This window comes from Salminus brasiliensis, chromosome 4 (genome assembly GCF_030463535.1).
Source record: "Salminus brasiliensis chromosome 4, fSalBra1.hap2, whole genome shotgun sequence".
Classification (NCBI taxonomy): Eukaryota; Metazoa; Chordata; class Actinopteri; order Characiformes; family Bryconidae; genus Salminus; species Salminus brasiliensis.
In genome coordinates, this window is record NC_132881.1 from 8,202,026 (window position 1) to 8,209,525 (window position 7,500).

The window sequence follows — 7,500 nt, forward strand, 5'->3', positions numbered from 1 at the left end:
AAATTACCTGCACGTACGTCCGCTTCTGCCTTCTGCCTCAGCAAGATGCTTGACACTCTAACTTAAACCAAAAAACCTTACGTCATGAATGTGTTTGGAACTCTTGCATTCACACCCCTTTTAACAGTAATCAAAGGCTAAGTCTTACAGATTCCACTCTCCTTTGGCCAAGCATACACGGTTTGTCTATACTAGGGTTACAGTGGTATACTGGTTTTAGGTATACCATTGTATGAAAACTGACAGTTGTGTTAAAGGAGGGGAAAGAGGGGGAAAAAAAACAAACAAACACCAAAAAACAGAACAGAAAAAGAAGATTCCCACCAATCTTTTACTATTTGCAATCAGTCAGTTGAATAATGGAAAAAAAAATAGGCAGCAGATTAATCTATAATAAAAATCACTAGCTAGATATGAAATAGTTCACAAAAGCTCCACCTCATGTGCAGATTTCCTATTTACATATTTTATTATAGAAAGACATTGTTTTTTACATTACATAAAAAAAAATTAAAAAAAAGATCCAGTAAATCGTGGTATATTTTGAGACAGTTATCCTACCTTTAAATCTTCATTCTAAAGCAACCCTAGTCTATACTCCCATTTTCTTTGATGTTCAGAACTGAGGACTGTGAAGGTCATTCCTAAAGCTTCAGTACATGTCTCTTAAGGTAGTAAATGGTGTCATTTTTGAGGTATGTTAAATTGCTTAAATCGCTATCCTGTTGTAAAAAAAAAATACCCAAAAAAACACAGCTTTCTTTTTCCAGCCTTTTAACAGATGGTGGGTATTTTGTGGAATACATTCTACCCAACATCTGTGCAATACAGCAAGGGGGCTTGAAACGCTAAGGGGGACAACATTTATGCACAGGCCACAAAGATGGTTTAGAGGTTTATTTTGTTAAGTAATAAGAGACAGTACTTGTGCATTAGGATTTGCTTAGAATCTGTGTGATCTGACTGGTTTGCTACAGAGGTTGTGTTTACTACTTATCATTAAAGAAGTGTGTCATTTTGCTAAGGGAGCCTGATCTTTAATAAGTCATGTATACGGTCACCGAGCACTTTTACAAACTGTACACCTACTAATTTATGCTATTATCAATTCAGCCAATGTGGGATCAGTGCAATGCACAGATTCATGCAGATATAGACCCCCAGGTTCAGGTAATGTTCACATCAGATTCATGCAGATATAGACCCCCAGGTTCAGGTAATGTATACATTACAACCACCAAAATGGGGGGAAAATATTCAGCATGACATGACTGATGGTCCCAGATGTTTGCTGATCCTGAGGTTTCAATGTTAAAAACAGTCTTCAGCATAGTGCTGCCTTAAGGCAGATGAGCTACAGCAGAAAGGTTCCATTTCTGTTAAGAACAGAAAGCTGGGGCTGCAGTGAGCAAAGGCTCAGCAAAACTGGACAGCTGAAGCCTGAAAAACATAGCCTGATCTGGGGAATCTTAATTTCTGCTGGGACACATAGATGGTAAGGTCAGAATTTGGCATTCACACGTTAAAATCCTTATACCCAGCCTGCCTGGGCCACTCTGGGCTAGCAGAGGTGGTGTAATGGTTTGGGGAATTTCTATTGGCACACTTCTGGGCACTTAAATTTACTTCCAGCATGATGATGCACCAGGTCACAAAACAAAAGTTCAAATGTTCTTCAGAGATCTTCTCAAGTACTGGATGTGAATCCAATAGAACACATTTTGGGATGTGACTCAACAGAACATGACAAATTGAGGCTGTTCTGGGTGGAAGAGAAACTAAGGCCCTACCTGGTATTATTATAGTGTTCCTAATAAACTGCTTGGTGAGTGTAAATATATGTCTGTCTGTGTGTGTGTTAATAGGCATATTTTAATGACATCATTAAAATTTAGTGATATGTATATTCTTTTTTTAAGAAGTCTCTATACTATACTAACTCTCTCTAATATTTTCTCAAAGACTGAGGATATTTTTTCATAATAAGAGCTAGGGATGGGCAAATAGGAATAATAACCTCCACAACAGCATTTTTTAAATGATTCCTTTGAGGGGAATCCAGTCTCAGAAGCAAAGTTCCATCTGGGTGCTGGGCTGTACTAATTAAAATGGGGAAAAAAACCTGCCATTTATAACCAGATCAATGAGAAGTGCATGGTTAAGAGTGAAGCAGAGTGAACCACACCACCTTCTTCTCGCATTCCTCAGACAAAAGCTAATTAAAGACCACGGGTCACAGAGAGAAGAATCTGAGCAGATGGCTTTTCTTAGCCCATGCTTGGAGTGCTCAGTGATCAAGAAATCCTTTTGAGCTAAATGGGACTCTCCTTAACCCTTGGTTTCTCTGCTAGAAATTGTACATTATCAGCACTAAACTTTTAGCATTTCTCACACAGGGTTGACAGATGTGATCCCAGTTTGTCAGCTAAAGCAAAGTTTTGTCATTTCTAGTCAGCAGGTATAAGGTGTCCCACTTCAGTCTGTCACCATTCATAACTTTTCCTACTTTAGTACATTGTGTTTATTTCTGTATAGAATACATAAAATATGGCATTTCTTTCAGACTTGCATCCGTTCCCTGACAACTGTGACATACAGTCCATCCACTTACAGCTCATCAGCAAAACTGGAGCCTTCTAACAGCTAAAAAAAAAAAAAAAGTATCTCCAGCTCTGCAACTAAAAACAGGAGATCCAGTTTAGTGTGGAGTAAAATAGAAGGGATTGAGGGATTAGCTGTGATTGAACTTTGAGTGTGATGTATTTACCTATAGCCTGATATTTCCTATATTTCTTATTGCTTTTATTATTTTAAAATGAATAGAGAAAGAGCTTAATATGCATTCCTGCTGGAGTCCCTCAGGAGGTGAAGGCAGTTGGCTCCTGATACGGGCAAGCATGACAGTGATACAGACAATAAAGTCTTCATGAGCACAGAAGAACAAGACTACATTAAGGTGCTTGGATAGGGAGAAAGAAGAGAAATTTGAAGACGAGGAAGAAGAAGATGAGCGGAGGGACTAGTCATCATTTTCTAAGTGTATTGGCAAGAACCTGGTGATGTGCATCACGATACAGGGGCTGCCCACCGCTCTGGGTGTGTGTGTACTCGCTCACCCCTAGTTCACTAGTGTGTGTGTGTTTACTACCACAGATGGGTTAAATGCGGAGGACACATTTCGCTGAACAGTGTACAGTGACAAATACGTGCACCTTTACCCTTTAATCTTTTTAAACACTCAATAATGAACTTCCACAGGAGGTGCATGCTAAAGGTTTTGCCAAAGCCCTCAAAGTCCCCAGATCTAAACAACATTAAAAACCTGCAATTAGACTTTAAAATAGCAGTGTAGCACAACAACTCCAGAATCTCATAGAACTGGAAGCCTTTTGCAACAAGAATGAGTGAAAATCACCCAAACAAGAACTGAAAGACTCTTAGCTGACTCTTACAAAAAGCCAAGCTGTGATACCTGTCAAAATGGGCGTTTCTAAGTACAGTTTCCTTGTTTTGTTTGGATGAAACTAAGATTAAAATGTAAAAGTAATTCTCCTTAAAATATTAATATTAATGAAATATGGCACTTTAAGCCTTACGCGTAACTATTGACACTAACAGATATGTTGACCTGGCATGTGACATCATTGACCTGGTGGAGTCTTTATTCTCAAAAATATGCAAAAATAAGCATGTGTACTTTTTTGGGAAGAACCACTAGTTTATGCCTGATTATTTATGAGCACCCACTTATGGATTTACAAAATACTACTTACTGCTGTTACATTGACATAAAAAATTCAAATGCAGTCAGGGAAAACCCATAATTAATTTATGAGCCAAGTTGGCAGCTCTACATATCACTGCTCTTCATTTCACCATGCACTTTTCTGATCAAAAAAACAAAAACAAATGAGTAAATAAATATTGCAGTTCGATTAAAAGCAATTCCCACTTATGCAGATGTAGGCACAGATGCATCAAACCCCATTTACTCTCTGTTAGGCACAGATCTGGGATGTGTCCGGCTGGATGCTACATCATAAATACCTTGTGTAAGGTTGTTGTTACTCACAAAATCATTGCGGAGATCTGCTGTTTCACAAACTGCAAGGTATGAGATGTGATGTGAACTGCGAAGCGGCATGGGATGAACTGACCACAGGTGAATTCTACCAGGCTCCTTATTTGCATGGGTACACTTCACTGCCTTGATATCCACAAATATTGAGGAACCAAATCTCTTCATGGTTTGTGGGCCAAGTTGTTGTTGCATGATGGTTTCATGGCATGTGTGTGGTAAATCCGGCTGCACAAAATAATCGGGGCCGACTCAGGAACACCCCAAAAGGAATTGTCAGAAGGCTACACCTTACTCTTGTAGGACAGGCAGGGTTAAACATATTAAGTTCGCAGCAGATTTCAAAGATGTTAAGAAATAGGAATGCATGGCAGCTTGTGGAAACCTGAGATGGTGTAGCACAGAGGGTAATAGCTTGGTTCTTCAGTAGAAGGGCATATGTGCACTTACATGCCTTTCAAACTCCCCCAAAGCTAATGATTCAGCAGTGATTTCTAGGCTAGTATGGAAGGATACCACTTGGGACAGAAAAGAAAAGTAGGTAAAATGACACTTTGGAGGCACTGACAGATCTGAAAAACAACTTAAGTGGCGAAAAACACTTGCAGTTTCTTGCAGTTTGTGGATATTGCTGCACTTAATAGTTTCCTCTTGTTTCAGAACTGGCAGCGCTAGTGATGGGCTTAGGTTAGCACGTCGCACCCCGACAGCCTTTAGAGAAAATCTGACGTGTCAGCTAGCAGATACAGCAGTTGAAGCAATTTTGCCATGTCTGCCTTCAGCAGCTCCAAAAATCATCGATTCACGTAGCTTCATCACCTTGCTGGGTGGAGGTTTTATGTGCAAGCTCTCTCGAGGTGGCAACCAATCCTAGGACTGACCCTACGACTCTGGTTTCGGTGCACCAGAAGGTTGCAAGTCCTGCCCACTAGCCCAGTCCCTATTCCTAGTTATTCCCCCGGTTTAGTCTCCTGAGCTGTTTTAGATTCCCAAGAAATTTCAGTTCCCTCCAGTTCAAGTGCACAGGGCACTTTGTTTATTTGCCCCATTGGTGACTCCAGGTCCTGTGCCCCATGTTGTTGACCCGCCACCCCTCAAGTTAGCTCCTGTTCCAGATTCTGACCCCAATCCCAGTTGTATCCTGGACTAGGTTTATCCTGACAGACTCTACATTCATCCTATTCTCTCGCTCTTGAACTTGAGTGACATTCCATTCTTAATCCACAGGGTTTAATATGATGTCAGGCCACCCTTATAGCTGTAACAGCTTCAGCTCTTCTGGGGAGGCTTCCCACAAGGTTTAGGAGTGTGTTCATGGGAACTTTTGACCATTCTTCCAGAAGCACATTTGTGAGGTCAGACACTGATGTTGAACAAGGTGGTCTGGCTCGCAGTCTCCGCTCTAATTCATCCCAAAGGTGTGTGCAGGCCAGTCAACACCAGACTTGCTCATCCATGTCTTTTTGGACCCTGCTTTGTGCACTGCTGCACAGTCATGTTGGAACAGGAACAGGCAATCGCCAAAGTTGGAAGCATGAAATTGACCAATGGTCTCATGGTTTGCTGAAGAATTAGGAGTTCCTTTCACTGAAACTAAGGGGTTGGACCAAACACCTGAAAAACAACCCCACACCATAATCCCCCCCTCCACCAAACTTTAACACATTCCATGAAGCTCTCTACACACTGTTCTTAAGCTAATGTGAAGGTCACATGAAGTTTGACGGTCTGTAGCGACTGACTCTGCAGAAAGTTGGCGACCTCTGTGCACAATGCGCCTCAGCATCCGCTGCCCCCGCTCTGTCATTTTACGTGGCCTACCTCTTCATGGCTGAGCTGCTGTCCTGTTTCCCAATCGCTTCCACTTTGTTATAACACTGGCATCCTATCATGGTACCACACTGGAATTCTCCTGAGAGCAATCCATTCATTCCGAAGTGTTTGCAGAAGCAGTCTGCATGCCTAGGAGCTTGGTTTTATACACCTGTGGCAATGGAATTGGTTGGAACACCTGAGTTCAATTATTTGGATGGGTGAGTGAATACTTTTGGCAATATAGTGTATCTAACAGGCTAAACCCCACAGCATGGTCCGCGTTCCAGCCAACGAGAGGTTCAAATCACACATGTTAAGAGGATAAAAAAAATCATACCTGAGAGCACAATGTTAACTGAATGGTCTTAGAGGCGCTTTTGCGACACTTGTGAGGCACATTTAGCACTCTGGTAAACTCACATATGGTGGGATTGTTTTTTTCATACCTGTTGTCAGAGCAGGACATTAAGTAATCTCCCAAAGTGCCCCAACCCTGTTGCTTTGTTAAATATGTGCAATCAATGAGCTGTTTTTTTTTTTTTTTTTTTTTTTTTTTTTATCGTTCTCATTTGGACTCACTTTTTATATACAGCAGTGTATGGTATTACCTTTTTACAGTTCATAACTGAGGTGATAACAGAAATAAGCTGAACAATGCAGTAGGCATCACATAACTCCGGTAATATGGTTATGGTCACAGCCCTAATATATTTCAGATACAGTCTACAGTTTTAGAAATAAGCCACAACTGATGCTTTTATGAATGAAGTGACATTTGGGGCATTTTAATCTGATTTAAAGGGTTTTATAATGATTAAATTATATGTAGCAAACAAACAATTTACTTACTACTACATAAAGACTACATAATTTAAGAATAATGGTAAAAATGGTGTGTTTTGTCATTCATGCTATGCATTATAATTACACAACAAGCTTCTTTTTGTGACTATGTCACCTAGTGCCCAAACTAGAACGCTCTGTTCAGGTAGAAAAGGGTTTAAAACAAAAGAGCCAATTAGTATATACAGTTCTGCATTCACAAATAAAATAAATAAATAATTATTCTGGCACTAAAGCAGCGCACTGCAGCTCAAATCAGGAGTTAAAAGCAGAATTGTTTAGTAACGCAGCTGTGAACAGGCACTCTCCCTTAAACACATAAAATATTACGACCACTGAAGCCACATCTTCATTTCAGCAAGTGGTCCATTTGATGCTTAGCCATTAACACAGGCTGAAAAGGGCAGTGGGCTCCAAAAATGGACGACAAATTGGCTGGAAATGCAGGAGTCAGGATGCTGAGCATTAGGGAGAGAATCCAGATCTTGCTTATATAGTGAGTGATGCCATATCAGGCAAACGAAGAAGCACTCAAGCAGTGTTTCTGAAACAGTAAAAGTACTAGAATACTGAATGAAGCATGAGACCTATAAAAGCACAGAACGCTCTTAAAAATGTATTTCCTTGTAGCTTTTCCAGAACTGTCTGCTTAAAAAAAAAAAAAAAAAAAAAAAAAAGACAGTAGGTTTGGTTAAGCTGGAGGGAACCACTACCAATCACACTCTCTCAGGCTCCTTCAATCATTTAAGCCTTTCTGCTTTTTA

The 7,500-nt window shown here is 40.3% G+C and overlaps 1 protein-coding gene across 2 annotated transcripts in view; it reads right to left on the minus strand.

Moving 5' to 3' along the window:
- The window catches only part of b3galnt2 (beta-1,3-N-acetylgalactosaminyltransferase 2), a 27,458-nt gene that overhangs the window by 15,636 nt on the left and 4,322 nt on the right, over window positions 1-7,500 (minus strand). The gene's annotated exons all lie outside the window — the stretch shown is intronic.